Raw genomic sequence first — 17483 nt, 5'->3', positions numbered from 1 at the left:
ACCAATGTTCTTATTAAATTGTTCGCTCGCTTCTGCATTTACTTCAMCTGCATGAGCTGCATAGTTAATATACATAAATAAAGAGCTGTTGGCACATAATTTTTTCTGTTTGGAATACAATAACATGCCAGCCTGTTCTAGAGTGAACTGGAAATTGTTTCTTGACACTGATCTTTGGATGCTGGTTTTCTGTGGTAACGGAGAATGCAAAGCTGGTCTGCCTCTTTATCCAAAATTGCATGAACAGGTTTATCCTGGGAAAAATGGGGAACAYCTATTCATTCCTGTGTGAACAGTGTCCTTCTGGGACAAGCTCTGATATCCGATGCACTTCTGTCCCACCGCCGTCATCCTTGCTGGGATAATTCACATTGCATTTCCCTGTTACATTCTCCAGTGCTGCAGTCCCCAGTCTTGGCATTAATGCCTCCCATTTTTATACATAAAATTGTCAGTTTGAGCTTGAGAGACATTCTTCAAATTGACAATTGATCGCGTGATTATAGTTGTTTAGTTCATAACATCATTAGTTTCATGGCTTAGACCCATCTTAAAGCCATTAAGCTGTTTACTGCCTTTTAGACCATAAGTAATTTTTCTGGTTTGGAAATCATAATTAGTGCTGTTTCCTCTAAGAGGAAACCATCTTACCTTTGCAAATACATTATTACGTTATTTCATTTTTCATCTTCTGTTTCTCTGCATTATTTTACTCCAAAAACTTTGACATTATATTCCTTCTTTTTTTTTCCCCTGCTTGCGTGTTTGTTGCTGCTGCAGACATTGATTTCATGTTTGAGAAATTTATCTGTAGAGTTTGTTTTTCCTTTTGTAAAYAATTCCTCAAGGGCTTTTTCTTATTAAGGCTCATCAGTCCAGCAAATACAATGACCCTCTTTTTCAACTCTCTAGAGTTTAATTTTTCTTAAGATGGGCTTTCGACCTTTCACTCAACCTCCTACTTAGAGAATCAGTGAATTACATCTTTTTATCTTTCCCTCTACCCTTTTGTTTTTCTGATTTCCCAGTCCTTGATTTTTTAAATAGTATTTTGATTATTTGAAAATTGAATTTCTGTGTGATTTTTAGACAGCGTTTGTTTCTAAATAGTAGATTGCAATACTCTAACTTGAGATAATTGAACGTTCTCAATGAATATTCTTTTTCAACCCCAATATGGATTTTCAGTTACTTGGGGTCCCTATTTGCTAATACAGAAAATATTAGCTATTTTCCAAGGAAATGAACACCCTAATTTTTGGCCTAGCACTGAAAAAAGAAAAAAAAATCCATTTGAGAGTTACTCTGTCATTGAAAGTCCCTGTAGATTATCTTTTTCAAGATTTTTTTTTTATTTTTAATCCAGTCCACATCTTTCATGGAGTAAGAGAAATAGACTTTCAGGCTGTCTCACAGTGACTAAGGAAGACAGAAGAAGACTGTGTGGAAGGCATCATCCAAACGAGAAAATTGTGATCTTGTGGACATGAATGCCATGAGCAAAGGCAAATAGAGATTCTCGTCACACAATACAGTAACAATTCCAAAAATGAATTTTCTAAATTTTGCATAAAAATGTTTATTTTTAACAGAAAAATAATATTTTTGTGGAAATTGAATTAAAAATTCCTTTTTTCCCCCCTAAAATACTTTTGATTAGCTCTAGCTGTCATAATTTATGTGGCCCCAAGCTCCAGACGTGAATATCCTTAATGTTCAATATGCGTGTCATGCTCCTTTAGTAGTAACTTTCAGTGAAAGTGTAAAAAGAATATTAACTGGAATGCATTAACTTTATAGCATGTTGTTATATGAAAGTAAAGCAATTAACTTGTGTCATGACTATGCGTCCTCTCAAATTGCAGCTCTCAAACAGATGCTTTACTGCACTCAATCCCTTTATGCTTCACTGTCACGGAAGTAAAAGCAGTTTGTAAAATGGGGATTGTGTAAGATGCATTAAAAGGATTGTTATGAAGTTAAAAATACCACTTTCTACACAGTTAACTTGGTAAGCCATAATAATGAATCTCAGTTTTCCTAAAGTGTTCATTAGTGGCAGCGCTCTCAGACTACCTCGGATCTGCCCGTAGCTGAGGGCAGGACAAAAGCTGATGAGCATCTGCTTTGTCTCAAAGGGAGCTACAAGCAGCAGAGCACCACGGTTATTTATACGATATTAATACAAACCAGTGCTGAAGGTTTTCACGTAGTAACTATCTGTTCCCATTTTCTAACTGCATGCAAGTGGTGAGGCCAGATAGTCCTGGAGACAGGAGGGAGATCCCTACCCGGAATAGGCAGAGGAGACACAAGAGAGTATTTTGGGTAAGTTAAATGTTCTCAGATTGTGYGAGGCTGGTATTTAAAGATCTGGCTGACACAATCTCAGACTCAGCGTGGGCCGTGTGGGAAAAAGCTTTATAATGGTAAGAATGGTAACCTGCCAGAACAGACAGGCTCCGGAGGCCAAATCAAACCAAGTATGTGTTCGCTCTGTCTTACAAACTTTCTTCAGGACCCAAGGATGTGTTTAAAAACACTCACCTGATTCTTCAGTATACTATTTTGCCATGTTATAATTCCAAAGGCTTCAGAAAAGTTGGAATTATTTCCACGTAAATGAGAAGTGAAATAGGTCCCAGCAATTTAATTTCATCCTTAGCAGGTCTGCCCTTGGAGAGCTTGTTGCAGTAACGGCTGGGAATAATTGAGGCCCTGGCAARTCCAAAAACAATTGGTCTGGCTGACTCACGGTCCAGGCAAAGTGATAGTATATTAACTTTACTGCAAAAAGAAACTTACTTTCATATTTTGTTTTATAGTGCACTCCTGAAATAGACTTCATGGTCGAAATGTCATTGCTAACTTTATTTCTGATTCTCAGCTAAGGTTTAAAATAACCCTTTTGTTCCATTTGCAGCATACACGTTGACATGCTTCCAGATTTACAGCATGAAGGGAAGAAACAACTTGCAGCATTTTTAGCACAGAAAAGGAGGAGAGATTTACAAGACATATGGTATTATAGATAACTTTTTTTTTTTTTTTCAAAAAAGGAAGTAGAACTTAATTTGGAATTTACGTATAAGTTGAAGTTTATTAGTGGCCTCAAAGATTGCTGCTACACTTTTTTTCTTTYTTCATTTTTTTTCTTCTCTTTTTGAACATCCARAATTAAGTACTGCCTGGATGAGATGACCTGCCAGAGGTATCATCAGTTCAGTGATTCTGTGATTGAAAAATAGAATGGAATTTCTTTTTTTCAGTTGTTAAGACAGCTGAAGCTGGCGAATGGAGTGAGACACCTCTCTCTTGCCTGTTTTACTACTTTAGAGAGTACTGCAAAAATAGCCTGTGCAGGAGTATACAATCTTTTTGAGTATTAGTATAAAGTTGCAATATATTTCTATTTCAATTCATTGTTAACAGCCTACAAATTATTAAYTTATGGATTATGGAAAACTGGGAGGAGTAGAATATCAAAGGATTCAGCTATTCAATAAGTACATTTTTATTTTTCTGTTATTTCTGGTCTTGACTCAAAAGAGCATCTCTGCTCAGAAAACTATTAAGCAAATGATTCTCTGAATTAGCTCTATGTAGAACAAAAGCAAAAACTTGTGCAAATAACCAATTTAACTCATTAAAAATAAAAGTAACAATATACAATCTAACAGGAAGCCAAAATATATTGAAAAAAGGCCTATGGTAGATATACAGAAGGATTTTGTTGTTACTTTCGGCAGCACTGTCCAAACATTCAAATGTTCAAACGTTTGAATTAGACTCTACATACTAGGCATCTCTAAAGCTTAAAATTCACCCAGACCTAGGTTTATGTGTTTTATGGTTTGTTCTCTTAGTAGGAAGTGAATTATTTATCTTGGTTTTTTTTTTTGTTTGGTTGTTTTTTTTTTTTTAGGGTCTGCCACAGTAGATATTCTCAGAGCATGCTTTCATGGAAACTGTTCAAATGAAATGCAGGGTGGTGGGTTTTGATGTGCGTATCAATAAGACAAGGGATCCCAGTTTCCTGCTGCCTCATAGCTCTCCAGCAACAGTAGTAGATGTTTGTATTGGTCTGTCAAGTGGTGATTTGCTAGAGTTTCTAAAATGAAGGGCGGGAGCCCTGGCTTTCCCAGCCTACATCTGTTTTTGTGGTCTTGAGAACTGCTGAAGTCCGGCTCAGCTCTCTAGTGTTAGCATTTGTAAACATCCCGTTGCAGGACTAGCAGCACACCCAATGTAGTTTTGTATTTTTGCCTTTTGAGGCTGTAATTAGATGATGGGATTAAAACAGGTAGGTGATTTCAGAAACACAGCTAGAAATTCTGCTAAAATAAAGGTACAACAACACGGCTAAGAGCATTATCCAGCCTTCAGCCTTTAATCCAGGCCCAAACTCCACAGCACGGCTCACCAAGGCGGCCAGGACAGATTAGCGGGTGCTTGGGATGGCACTAAGATCAAGTCCAGTTGAGGTATGTATTGATCCTAGCAGTTGCGGATTACGTGCTAGGAGCCGGTGCAGACTGAGCCGGCCTCCGTCGTGCTGGCTCTCTGCTTTGGTGCTTTGACTTCTCGCTGGATGAATCCAACAACTTGGCAAAAGCTTTCCACGTAACTAATACAGCAAACTGTTCGCATGTCTGTGCCGTAAGAGTGAATCCTGTCTGTCCCTAAACCCTTCCAGAGCACAGCCTTTGAAAATAATATGAGATGACTACATTCTCCTGCCTATTTTAGGCTATGCATTAGCTGTATTAGCTCTTTTCAAACACACTGCCTTGAGCATGGCTTTTAGCAGACTCCAAAAATCTCCTAAATTTGGCAGTTCTTTTTAATCTGTATTTATTTCTATAAATGTAAGACCACATATGCACCCCGTTAGTAATTTTAGATCATGAATAAATTGTGCATTTTTAAAAACATCTCCATCTGCTCTTAAATGTATCCAAAAAATAGAATGAAGCTGAAGAAAACATAGAAATATACAAATAATAACTGTAAGAATTAGGCAGTATCCTAAAAAGGGTGCTTTAGTCCAAAATCCTTCCAACCTTTGTGCGATTAAAAAAAAAAAACAAACTATCCAAAMTACAAGCAAGCAATACAAGCAATAAAGAAGTGCCTTGCGCACCACTTTTAATTGCAGGAGAAGACAGTAGCTGTCCTGCTGTTCATACCTCAGCTATAAACAGCAGAAAAGAACGTGCTTGATATTGAGACAGGAATCACTATATAACGTGCTTGCAAGCACTAGTCAGGAGAGAAAATCTAATTACAGTGTCTGATAAATGTTTACATGTCCATAAATGTGTTGTTAATCCGATGCCTAGAGATAAGTAAGTGCTCCCATAACACCAATCATCAGAAAATGTTTTTTAAAAAAATCTCTTTAATAGGTATTGCACATGTGCACATGAGGAGTGGTGTATTTTTTTCTCCCTCATTGCTTTACTTAAATGAATCTGATTGTCATTAAACTGATAAAGCTTTAAGACTCTTCCCTGAGAACGCTAAAATGCAAGAGGAGAAAATGGAAGTGCTCAGGGTAAAATTTCAACCATATCCACTCTTATAGTTAAACTCAGATAAAATTTTGATCTTGATCAGTAGTAAAACAAAAGTAAATATGTGCTCTAATATCAGTAAAAATCTTACTTATCAAGAGAATGGATTTAATTTTTTGCATGTACCAAAGATAACTTAGGTACAGTAGAGATAATTTAGTGTAGCATATTTCCCAATACAAGATGTCTTTTCAAATCATGTTTTGTCCTCARTCTTTTGTGTAGCAAGTTGATTTATATCTATAAGGAATAAAAATTATTTGAACAGACTGTTCTAGCAAACTATTATTTTGCCTTAAAATATTAAAACATTTTGAAGTGCTGAGTGATAAAATAGCTTAGCCTACTACCAAAAAGCAAAATGTATTCAGRAAAAAAGAGAACTTTAAGTCTTGACTTGGTTAAATCCTGAGCACTCCTGACCAAGTCCACAAGTAATAGAAATGAGTTCATCTGCAGGCAGATGCATCGTCTTAACACAACACATATACTTTGAATTAAGGAGCACAATACAAAACTATTTTAATCTTTTTCAAAACAGAGGTCTTCATTTCCCTTTTTTTTTTTTTTTTTTGGCTGAGTCGTCCCTGGTGGAAGCCTTGTTTTGAATAGATTATCACTGGTGTCTTTTCTGAAAGGTACCCAAGTAACTTGGTTATTTATCCCACTGTAATCAAAGAGTTAATTGCAGGATGTCTCCTTGTGATATTCGAAGAGACCTGACAAGCAACTGATGCTGCACCACCACCACTAGCAGCCTCCGATTCTTTGTTTTTTCATCTGTAGTTTGTTCTAAGTTGATAATGTTGTTGCTGTTCCTGATTACATGATCTATTGCCTCTTGTCCTGCATACCTTGCACTCTGCTTCAGTATTTGTCCCATTTATTGCAGGGACAGCTAGTTTCCATCAGTGATTTACCCTTGCATTTTTTTTTTCCTGTGGTATCTATTTTTAATTAGGTGGAGCTCTTTTCTTCCTCTGCTTGCTAGCAAAAGCATTTGAGAAGCAGTTTTCCCTGGTCCCAGAGATATTCCCTGGGCTTTGCAGAGCAAGGCTCCTTCGTCACGCTAACTTTGCATGTGGTCTTTGTCACACGAAATGTGGTTACAGACTAGTTTCTGACTTATATATTCAAACTCATATGACCTAGCTTTATTACAGACCTGTGAAAAGATGGGTCTGCAGTTTCACAGGGCACCTTGTAATTTTCCCCATAACAACCCYTTATGCATGGATCAAAGAATTCTTTAAATTTTGAATAAATTAGTCTAGTGGTTTTTCCTACTCCCAGTGGAATACATCCATCATAGATTTCTGAAGCTTTTAAATGTGGAGGATTTCACACATCTGATTTCTCTACCCAGTGATTTGCTTCAAGAAGAAAACAAAAGCTCTGCAGAGACTCAAGCTGACAGAAGTAGGAGGAACTGTGGTGGCTTTATTTATTTCACTTTTGCTAAGTGTTTATTTTATTTTTCAAACTATGTAATGGAAGTGTGACATACACAATGGATAGCAAGAGGAAAAATCTTAATTTTCTGGGCTTTGTCAAATGCCTAGTGGCAAGGTGTTACCTCTGTTACTTAAGAAATTACTGACTTAAACATCTACTCTTAGAAAGTTCATTGTTTGTACCGACTTGAAACTCAGTGAGAAAGACACCTAACAGATAGACRCCTTTGGGTGCGTGAGAACTTCACTGAGGAATCAGAGCTAGTTTAAAAGGTCAAGGAACTGAATTTCCTTATTTCTCTTCCATTTCTTGGTTAGAAGGCAGAAGTAACTTAGATATTCACTTTGGCAGCTGCTCCTGTGAATCTCCTGCTCCTGTTGCAACTAGTTTAACAGCAGAGAAGAGCCACCATGTAACAGCAGGCGCAGCTTCCATCAGGAGCTCTGGTTTGACGTGGTTTCCCCTCTTGGAGACTGGAGCTCTGAGGAAGGATGTGTCACCARCTGCAGAGAGACTGTAGGACTTCTGGCACTGGATGAAGAAGGCCAAAGCTGTGCTGGGCGCTCGTGGGAGATGGCATGGCTGGATGGAGAGGTCAGGCAGCCCGGCCAGCTCAGCAAATACCTTCYGGTACTTGTAGGGGATGAACTGAAATGGGGGGGCTTCAATTAACATGTGCCTAAGGCTTGGGATAGAAATTGGGGAACTCTTGTACTTGATATGAAAATAGAACATACAAAAGTAATATTTTTTAATAGGGAAGTCCAAAAACAGTGAAACTGCAGAGGAGGAAGTCTTACAGTCTTGATTAAAATGAGCCCTTCCTTAGAGACATGATAGTAGTTGGAATATGGAATAAACTGCTTAAAAACAAAACAAAACAAAACAAAGAACAAAACCTACTTAGACCAAGAAGAAACTTGAAAATAAGAATGAATTGCACTTTAAGACAAAGATTGCACATTCAGATTGCCATAAATAGTAAAACTGTAAATGCCATGGAAAATGTAAATGCCAGAATTGAGAGGAGCCAGAAGATGAAGCTGCACRGGCTGTGGCAACCAGTGCAAGCCAGGGCAGTGCCTGGCACATGGAGAAAAGGGGAAAGAAAAGCTGAACTACAGAAATTTGGCTAGGTGGTGGCTAGCACCCATACAGTATCGGCAGTGTGGCTAAAAGGAGTGACACTCACACAGCAACTCAAAATGCAAGATTTTCATGTCTACATTTATCTTCCTAATGGAATTTGAGAATGAGAAGTATGCTTAAAGACAGCATTGAAAAAGAAAACTCTAGAGTGATGTTGTTCAGCATGGTTGTAAAACCTCACCTCGTGAAGAAGATACTCTCCCTTGGACAGTAAGGAAGCAGATTAAATTGGTAGAAGTTTGAGGAGGTTTTCCAGCATATCCTAAGCCCTCAGCAAGGTAAAATCTAGAATTGAAAGTGATCAGCAGATCATTWGAAAAATTTACTGTGCTATAAAGCAGACAAAACTAAACAAAGCAAATAAACAGCACAGTGGGTAATTYACTAGATTTGAGAAAAACAAAGAAAGAAACTATACACAGAACCCAAAGCATTAGCAGTGTGCAGGAAAAAGCTGTATCTGCTGAGGACAGAGAAGAAGTGTTCCTGTGGGGATGGATACGCCAGTGGAGAAACCGATCTGTGAACAAACGTGCAGCAGGGTTTTATCTTGAGAGATACTGTTTCCTCAGATTGCTTTTTGGGTTAACGTATACAATTTCATAGGGAAATACAACAGAACGGCACACCTGGGAGAAAAGTTAATCTAGCAAGGAGCATGGGTGGCTTGCAGCAAGCCTGGGCTTGCTTGCTCCTCCTCCAGCCCGGAAAGGTACAAAGTTTCTTGCAAAGAAGCATGCTTTTTCTTGAAAATCATCAACCTGAATTGCAAAAGTAGCCCCACAAGAATGCTATTTTGCAAGATGTACAATTCAAATCTTAATAATTTGAGATGTTAACAGAAATACTGAGAGAAGTCCTAGACCTGAGATACATCCAGCACTAAACTGTCCAGAGAAAGACTCTGAGAAAGGAGCTGCTAAAGCCCATTTGCTGGTCAAAACTGGCTAATGCATTACAGATATTTACAAAAACTGAATGTCAATACACTCAAACTGAGAACACCCTTTTGTATTATACTATGAAATTTTAAGCCATTTATTTTTCGGGAAGCCAGTGCCCACTGGAACTCACTGTAAATGGTGCGTTATCATTGCCAAAGGGCTCGACAAGCCCTTCCTCCTGCACAGAATATTTCTGCGCCTGGCACCAGTTCTTGGGTTAGTAGGACCCAGCCCCAGAGCAATTTCCAGTCACTGCTGGGAGGACTGACCACAGCTCTCGTGTATCTCCTCTTCCATCTCCTTGGTACATTTTTATTTTGAGGACAGGAGGTGGAGAGGAAGCACAGACCTAGACTTGGCACATCTGTGCGTTGCACTGTGGAAATCCTTCACTGGGAACACACAACCAGACTACAGCAATTCTGCAGCAGCTGAGCAAAATCATTTGGAATGACCTGTTTATGAGAGCRGGTCTAGATTAATTATATCATGCTTTTGTCCAGCTTAGCCCAAAGATAGACCTTCCCACTCTCCAGTCAGCCAAAATAGCCACATAAAAATCTGTTCGTACAAAATTTTGCCCAGGTAGGTGGCACTTTTCTGTTTAAGCACTTCAGACTCAAATTTGTCCCTTTCTGGGTAATTAGAGCATATTTACATGTGTGTATACTTATTTCTTTCCTTAATACAGTATATTGTTTCAGGCAAGGCCAAAACAGTCATTTTAAAATCAAACATTCCCTTAGCATAAATGTTAAAGTTCACATTGTGTTGTAAGCTTGGTAAATCAAATTTGCTTTTCACAGCCTTCCTCTGAACTATAAAAATATTTATTGTGCTATTCCTTTCCATCCAAAATACTTGTGTCTGATTTTGTGACATAATTTGCTTTAAAGAATTCTAAAAGTTAAAATATTCTCAACAAAAATAAAAAGTTCTCTGGCTTTCATTTAATGAAAATTATATTTTTAAGAGCCAAAAGAAAAAGTCTCTGAAGTTGATACAGTACTTACATTTCCTCAGATGAATAAGTCTTAACATTGAAAAGCTTCTAAAAGACTTCTGTAACTGTGACCAGTTAAAATTTTGTATGCTTTTCCTGAGTCATCAAAATATGGGAAAAAATTCTTTCCCACTATACTTTCTTTGAGCAGACTACAAGTAATAGGATTAGATTATTAATGCAATTTCTATGGAATACATTTATACTTTTTGTCATKTTTTAACTTCTTAGCCTAAGAGGTAATATTTAATGCAATGCACTTCAGTAAAATTAGTTATCTTGCCTGATATATTCTTGTTATATTTAGCTGCTTCCTATTTTGAATAGAGTGTTGRACTGGAAGGCAAGGGAGCTGAAGTGCTCTCCTACCCTACAGAAGTCAATCAAAATTTTAGCATTTCCTTCAACAGAGTCAGAAATTCAATTTTGGATCTGCTTCATATGTCTGCCCACTGGCCTGCGTGACATTTGGATATTATGGATGAAGGAGATTACYGCCCTTTAGAGAGAATGACTTGCCCTCAAGAGCCCAGTGCTTAAAGACCTTATTTGCAATGATGTGGTAGACCAGGAGTTTCATCCTGTCCTAAGCACTAGGCTATGAAATAAACCTCCCTTTTATCACTCAAATTGTAAAACGGCCATCAAAAACAGTGATTAAAACTGAATTTGATCATAGCAACACAGGCTGAGAGTACAGGTTCCCAAAGAGGTTACCACAGCAGAAAACGTGCTGCAGACTTACAGTGTGTCTATCAGCTGTTACACAGTACCAGTTTGCCCGGATGCTCCTATCTGGAGCAAATATGAGATTAGTTTGAGGTAGCCTAGCTGACAACAAGGAGGGGCTGCTTGTTCATCTGCCCATGCAGGGTCTGTAAGCTGMTGATGAAGACAGTGCTGACGATGCCAGAGAACCTTTTCCGACAGGGATCTGAGACCAAATCCTGTGTATGCCAGGTGAGCACAGAACAGACTAAATGCCTGGTAAGCCTGACCTTTCCCACTGACCAGAAATTCAATTTTGGACATGAAGAATGATTCCTTTTGTTGAAACTTATAAAGATTCTATAGAAGTGTTGCTGAATTACAGTTTTCCAATGAAAAAAACRTTTGTCAAAAAATTCACAAGCAGCTCTAGTCTTGATCTCACTAAATGCCTCTAAGTGTTACTGTCAAACAGAGATAAGTAACAAAATATAGCTGAAGGCAGGTGGAAAGCTCTTTTGMGCATTTTTTTAACATAAAACAATAAAAGACAGACAATTTTGTAGTATGTATCTATATACAGCCACCATTAGCCACCATTAAATTAAGCAAAATTAAAAATAGTAATAATAAAAATGGGAGCTGGTTCCCAAAGATTGAGTGGCTCCTCCTGCAGTCATGAATTCGAACAAAAGCCTCTTTCCCTAGGTCCAAATCTATAGTGCCTAGGTGGGTGTCCTGCTGGGAGCTATTACTAAAATGATGGTTCTCACTGAGAGACCATTCACAATTATTAAAATATAGTAGCATCTCACAAATCCATTTGCCATATAACTTATGAGCAAAATAAAATCTTTTTCCAGTTCTCAGACGTGGAAGATTCCTGCAGTAATGTCCTGTATTATCTTTTCACTGTAATGTGTTTAGAAAATATATTGCTGTGCATGCAGTAGTAAATTATGAAGTGTTATAAATAAATGACACTAAAGTGTGGCCTTTCAAATAAATGAAAAAGTCATTTAATATTGCATCTCCCTTGCTTTATAACTGCGGTTCATCACTTGAAAAAAAAATCCCCTATCCAGGGTCCATATTAATATATGTAAAGCCAATATGATTATGTGCTTCAGCTTTAACTTCACATCTGCAGACTGGAGACTGCAACGGGAGAGTAGTCTGGTAGCTGCTATGCTGACACCRTGGCTTGACTACAATTAGGAATGCAATTTCCTATCTTGTGTTTGCCTACTGCCTCTTGTCAGGAAACAGGACATAAAACTTCAGGCAAGGGTGACTGCCGTTGCTCCTGCGTAAGTGCCTGCATTTGGAGCACAGATTTGAGCTGTGCTGAACCCTAGYTTGACTTTGCTGTGATTCCACGTCTCTAGGAGCTCACCTAAAGGGAGAGAGGCAGAGCCGCGTCTGCCCCGAACTGGCCGTGCTGAATGAGCACGCAAGGCAAGAGATGTCTGATCGTACTGCCTATCTCAGGAGGCATCTTGGCAACACTGYAGGACCCAAATTGGGCAGACGACCTGGGTGCTTTTCAGTGTCAGACATAATAACGGGACCCTGCTGGGATCACGAGTCTGAGGCCATGTTCAGAATGGAGCAGACTCATGGCAGGCAAGTTATACGTATCCAGGCCACGCGGCTGCACTTTGGACCTGGGCTTCACTGCAAGCACGAAAAATCAGGACTATCCCAATGCTAATACATGGCAGTGGTCCTCCTTCATCTCCCCGCCTGCAGCGTGGACAGGTCAATAAGTGTCCTAAGAGGGTATGCACAGTCCTCTTAAATTCTCAGTAATTTCTCATGACTCATGAGGAACATCTCTCAGGGGCTGGACCGGAGTGAATTTTCTTGATTAAGTCCAGCAGCCTTAACTGGGAATGCCTCTCTGATCTTAAACCACCACCTTGTTTGAAATGTTGCTCCTCTTACAAAGTGAGGAGCTGGAGGTGTGGTGTGATCAGAGAGAAGAGTATTTTCTGGAGATGTAGTCATTGATCTAGTTACATTTTATTTGTGTTTGTAWTTTACACATTGCTGAAATGCAAGGCTGGAAATAAGCCAGAAACTTTCTTGACTTTTATTCATTTGACCAAGTAGGAAACTTGTAAACAAAGAGCAAACTCCTAGCTGAACCATGGTATATGTTCTGGAAGGATATGGACTCCAAAATAGAGTTGTATCTAAACAGCAAAGTGAAGTCAGGCTTGAGCACAGGCTCAGGTCAATTTAAGCGAGGGAAGTAACAGTTCTGTTCTCCCTTAATTTTTTTTTCCTTTGGCTAAGACAGGTCTAGACAAAAGGCAAATACAACCATGTGCATTTCTTAGCCTCAGCTTCTTCACATGGTCTGAGTAAGTCATGTTCTTCCATGCAAGTGGTTTCATGTCCCATTCTTGACTCAGATTTTTCTGCCATTTATTTTACTGGACCAGATAGTTGTGTACATAACTGTTTCCCTCTCTTCTAGTTCCTAATCCCCTTCATCTCTCCACCCAAATCTTTCTTCTGTATCTATTTCCTTTTCTTTCTTGCTATTCTATTCCCAGTGTTCTCTCATCCTTATTTCTGTTTCCTCATTTTATTTGTTCATCCCAATTATAAAATATACAGTATGATCTTTTTCCCTGAAGGCAAACTGTCTTGAGTCTCACTGAAAACAAAATATGGGAAGTACCGCTCATCATTATTGGATTTCATGCATGCAGCCTCTAGGAGTATGATAGCCATTTTGATTTAGAGCACTGTGGTTTTAGCCTTCCTGAAAGGCGTAATAGCTGATAGCCATTTTGAGTTAGCAGAAAATTTGCATGTTTATAACCAAGGTTTATGGGACATTTGCAATATCCCATGTCACAGAAATAATGATAAAATCATGACAACTGACAATGTCTGCTCTTTTATCCTTCTCTTAGGTTGACCTCTCTCCGCGTGATCATTCTGCTTGAAATGTTAATCTAGTTTATATTTTACTACCATATAAAAGTGTGCCTGGATCAGGGAAACCTAAAATGCAATAACCACAATAGTGCGTGTCCCTAAATTGGGCATCCTTCCTTGCTGCTACAGTGCAACTTCATCTGGGGATTTCTGCACTGGATAACTACATGACTGCACAAAAGAAGGTAAAACAGAGCATATGGCTTCTTTGGGATTTAGTTCTAACACTTTCTAAGGAATTACTGTAGCATTTCTTTTAGAGGAAAAAAGTTCTCTTCCTATCACATAAAGAAACTGCTGAGAGATTTGTGTAAGCTTATTGCGACTGTCCCCACCTTATTGATCCTGTGGCTGTTCTGTAAGGCAATTGCAAACAGTAAGTCATCATTGCATGTTAGGCGCAAGAAAAGAAAGGGGAAGTGAGAGTGCAATCTGAATACAGATTTTGACCTGCTTTCCGTGCCTCTGAACATCAGGATAAATTTAAGTATCACCAGCCCAAACTTTGAGCTCTACACAGTGGAAGAACTATACAGAGATTCAGTTTACTGCCTCATCTTTAATTCTGCTGCATATAGTAAAGCTGTTGCATTATAGTGCTGATGTATTGGAAATGCTGCTGTTTGAAATGCCGGTAATGCTAGGAGTGTAATACAGGACTATGCTTCTACTGTAACAACAAGCAGATTACATATCAAAGAGAAAGCTTTTTTAAGAAAAGTATGTATGGATAATGACAAATAGAAGCACAGAAGATACCCAAATTTAGGCTGTAAGAGTTTTTCTTTTGCAAAGTATTAGTGTTTTTTGCTCATTAACATTAAGCAAGCAATGGGGATATCTGATGTCTTTGCTTGAGCCATCAACGAAGATATTGAAGAATATTGATGTCTGTGTGAAAACAGATCCAAGTATCAGCAGTACTTTAAAAAATCCCAAAGAATCATTCATCGTTTTAACTGATTTATTTTATACAACAAAACTAGAATAGCTAATGCTATTAAGCACGTTGCATTAGACATTAAGTGATAAGCAAGATCAAGAATAAAGCACTATCCAAACTTATTCCTGAAAGAGAAGCATGTACAAATATGTGACCTTATCACAATATTGAGTCTCCTGTTAAAAGCTAGTATATGAGAACCAGAGAACTGTGTTTTACTGCAATTAGAACAGATTTACATTAAAATCATTAAGAACCCAACTGAGTTAGAAAGGACCTGAAGAAGCTTCATCATCTCTCCTTTCATGCTGAGTGAAATCGAGAGATTTGTGTAACTTGTTCCTAAAGACACCCAGTGATGGAAACTCTGCAGCTTCCCCAGGCAATCTCTTCCAATGTTTCTCTAGCTTCAGTGAATACGAGAACAGAAGTAAGTCAGAAGATACTTTCTGGGCACCCACACAYGACATGAAATATATTTAACGCAAGAAAGACTTTATATGGTAATATGTTTTAACGAATGTAAATTTTTCCAGTCTCTAGCTACTTCCTTTAGCATGAAATGCAGCCGTTTCAAGAACTCTTTGCCGTAGGAACTAATTAGCACTCTGAAATTTGAACTGCTTAAACGCATGGTTATTTGTATTATTCACATTTTTGCTCCTCCACTACTCCTTTTTGAAAGAAATTCTACCATCGTCACCGACTGCCATGAAATAAGATTTACTGATCATGTTTCTGGGTTCTCAAAGCTGAACTGTTTCTTTAATTCATATAAAATAAACCATATTATTTGATACAAACCTTATTTGTATTTAAATACCGTTAGATTTTGTAAGAAAGAAGAAATCATTTCAAGCATAATTTGGGTAGCTTGTTAGAGTTACGAAGGGCTGTTGATGATACATTAAAGAAAGGTAATTAAAGGAACTGGTGAAGTACTAGATACGAATGTTTAAATTCTTTATACAGTAAACTCATTTGGGGTTGTAATAAACTTTGTCTTTACAAATGAAAAACACACCTAGTTCAATTACGCTGTATATGTACTACGTACCTATTYGCTGTATGCTCCTGTTTGTTGCTTGAGTACCTTGGAGAGCCGGAGGATAAGGTTATATCTGGAGGGAAAGCTGCTCAGAAGAGCTGTGAGAGGGGTCGCCCTCACCGAGGTCTCCACGGTGAGGTGATTTCTGGAAGAAAGACCAGAACTGCTTTCGGAGCGTGCTGAACTGGCTGAGGAGTCCCCCTGGGTCAGCTTTTAAGCAGCTGCAGCGCCCCATGGACCCACAAATAGCTCCCGAGCTGGGGACAGCCGGTGCCGGAGGGGAAGGCGGAGGGCGAATCCCCGCAGGSTGAGATGGATGGAAAAGCCGGACGGTGGAGCTGCTGGCAGCAAGAGTCTTCAAGAAGGGGGGAGATGCCGAGGCAGCCGAGCTCGCCGCTGGCCTGCCCTGTGCCAGGGCCGGGCTGGGCTACGTCCCGGTGTTTCTGTGACAGCAGAGCGATGGGCCTAGGAACGGCTTGAATTTTCAGCAAAACACTATTATTAATATTAATTATTAATTGTGTATTACTAATAATAATTATGAATAATTAGTTATTAAATCGTGCTTTGGGGGCACCCTTCCCCGCCCACGCTGACGCCTGTGCGGAGCTGCAAGCGGGGTGTCCCCGCGGGGGCCAGTCCGCAGGGGCAGCCGGGAGCTGTGGCTGCAGCTTCGGGGCAGGACGTGCAGCTCGGAGGAGACGAAGGCACGCGACTTTCTGGCTGTGCCCGTGGCCGGGCATGAAAGCAAGGTCTGCCATGGCGAACAGTGACATCGCGAGCTGCTGTTGGGACTTACAGGTGGTACCAAGTGAAGCCRTCACGGAAGGTGAGTGAATTTTGGAACCTCCGTATGCGTTTTYGTCATCTGTTGTTGGTGAGTACACCTAACAAGAAAAGGTGAAATACAAAGTTTCACAGGTATTCAGCAGAGCTAGCAGCACTGGTGGAATTGTAACTTTCATACTCTGTTAGCTGCACAGGTTTTATGGTGCTATTAAAATAGAGTTTTGTATTGAATGGACTTTTTTTTCAGAAGAGACTGTGCGCTGTGTATTGTACCAAGTGGCATTTGAAGTTCCCGCTCACAGACAGAGTGGGTTGCCGCCTCCTGCTGCTGTTGCTGTTTTTGGGACCAGGTTACCAGAGCCACAGCGTGGAAGAGGACATAGCACAGCTCGATCTGGCCTGCGCAGAAGGAATTGCAAACCTTCCTTTCCTCTCMACCATGGCTGCATTAAACTTCCCTTATTTTATTTTTATAAAAAGATTTTTAGAGCATAGGGATTGTAAGCAGCCCTGACATGCTCAAGGATTTCTCTAACCTTTCTTTTCTTTTAATGCCTGTGAGGGAATACTCTCCTGGGCAAGAGAAATGTCTGCTTTTCTCCAGATTTTCTTGCATCTTGCTGTGAGACGCCTGACACTAACCCTCTGGAGACGRCGCACCAGACGGCATGGGCAGGCCTGGGCATCCTGCGCCGACGTCCCCTCAGCTAAGAGGGCAGGAGTCGCCCTGCGTTTGCCGCTAAAGCCTCCCGGAGTGCCGCTGGCGAAGCGGGACAGCGGCAGTGCGGGAGGGCCAAGGGCTGCGGGCCGGGAGCGACCTCACGACCCCTTCTGTATTTTACCAGGCGCACTACGGGGCTTCTTAAACCCGCTCGATGCATTTTAAAGGCTGCTGCCGCCGCCGCCGCCGTGC

This window comes from Rhea americana, unplaced genomic scaffold (genome assembly GCF_003343005.1).
Source record: "Rhea americana isolate MKP2758 unplaced genomic scaffold, rheAme1 scaffold_141, whole genome shotgun sequence".
Taxonomy (NCBI): Eukaryota; Metazoa; Chordata; class Aves; order Rheiformes; family Rheidae; genus Rhea; species Rhea americana.
The sequence above is the reverse complement of the archived record's forward strand: the minus strand, read 5'-3'. Positions refer to the sequence as shown.